Genomic DNA, 1,733 nt, shown 5'->3' on the forward strand with positions numbered 1-1,733 from the left:
ACTGCCTGCTGTAGGTGGCAAGGGGCAAGAAAGGGGGAGGGCATCTCTCCTTTGGCCACACTGCAGACAAGTGGCAGGGTCAGGTCTCCCACTCCCACACCCTTGGAGCCAGGTCACCTGAACCCTTGCTCCAGAGTAGCTCTATTGCATTGCCCAGGTGAGGTGCAGAGCCTACTCTCCTGAATGCTGCAGCTGGTAAAGGGCAGGGCCAGATCTCCTGCTCACCTGCCCCCAGGGCCAGCTCTCCAAGATGCTGAGGTGAGGTGAGGGGCCAGTTCTTCACAGACCAACATGTTCCCAAGCAGCAGCCCAGACCAGGGATGTCTGCCTGGCCTTTGGTGGTAAGAGACCCTGCTATTATAGGGCAACAGACCCAGATGTGGCCCTTGGTGGCAGACCACGTCAGGACCCCATCATGGTCCCAGGTGGCATCACTGGCTACTCACATCAGGCTGTTCCTCACTTCCCCCGAGTCTCTAGTTCTGCCTCTCTTCATTGTGTCCACATCCTTCTGTTTCTCCTCTTCTTCCATTTCTCTACCAATTACTTGCTCTCTTAGTATCTCCCAGGGCTTCTGAGTGTCTGAGGTCATATCAGGAGTGGTCTCAGGAATGCTATGCCCTGCTCTTGCATTTGGCACTGGGCAGGCGTCATCTCTAGCATGGTATGCCCTCCTACCCAGAGCCTGCACCCCAGACTGGTGTTCATCACAGGCTAGCTTCCTTTCTGGTATAGTGTTGGACTTGGGCTCTCTCTTTACCAAGAAATCTTAGGCTAGTAAACATTCAGGTATTCACATTGCATCGGAACACTGGGTGAAGACACACCTACTTTCTCCTCTGCCACCTACTAAGGTAAACATGATACATGATACAGCAGCCTCATATGCAGTACCTCTAGGGGTAGTCGCTTTGTTTCATTTTTAAAATCATGATTTGCTTCATGCCAAGAATGAAGAAAAAAAAAAAACAACTAAAAACCTGGAAACCAACTAAATGGATTATTCAGGAAGTCTTCAGAAATAAGTCAATAATAAGTAGGACCAGGATCAGTAGCTCCTCCATTGTGCAGAAATGAAGCTGAGGCTGCTTTATATGAGGGGTCTAGCTTTCTCAAGGCTTCAGATCCCACATCTTGTAGATTTGTCACCAAACACTGAGAACCACTGGTGCATCTTCCCATGCAACTTGAAGACAGTTATGTTCTACAAATATGCAAGAACATTCAAGTGTGAGTGAAAACCCAGAAAAATAAATAGATCCAACTCAGTGCCAAAAATATTAAAATAAAAATAAAAGTACATAACACAAACCCATGAACATGGCTAAGAGGCTGACGTAAAGAACTCAGGTCTTTCTAGATTGGTCCATAGTTAAGTACAATCTCAGCTGATACCTGATAGGATATTTCTTTTAACCTATTGAAAATCTGATTCAAAGCTTACATATTAAAGTATAAATATCACAAATAGCTAAGATAATCCTAGACAAGACAAACAAAGCCAGGGGATCAAAACAAGAAGTTCCCCTATTGAAATCAGATGAGAAGCTTCATTTTCAAGGGGGTAAGATCCCAAGTACAATAGTGGAGACCACAGTGGTAAACTACATATGTAATTATAAACAACAAACTGTGCATGATAATTTTAAACACTATGCAAAAAGCACTCCCAGAAAGATTGAACACTCACATGACAAGAGTCAAGGGACAAAGCACAAGATCCATGGAGGAAG

General features: G+C 45.2%; 1 pseudogene; it reads right to left on the reverse strand.

Annotated features, from left to right (window-relative positions):
- Nucleotides 1-765: 765 nt before the first annotated feature.
- Nucleotides 766-907, reverse strand: LOC129670631 (small nucleolar RNA SNORA17; annotated as a pseudogene).
- Between the last annotated feature and the right edge of the window lie 826 nt (nucleotides 908-1,733).

Source organism: Psammomys obesus, unplaced genomic scaffold, assembly GCF_907164565.1.
Source record: "Psammomys obesus unplaced genomic scaffold, mPsaObe1.curated_primary_1811, whole genome shotgun sequence".
Lineage (NCBI taxonomy): Eukaryota > Metazoa > Chordata > Mammalia > Rodentia > Muridae > Psammomys > Psammomys obesus.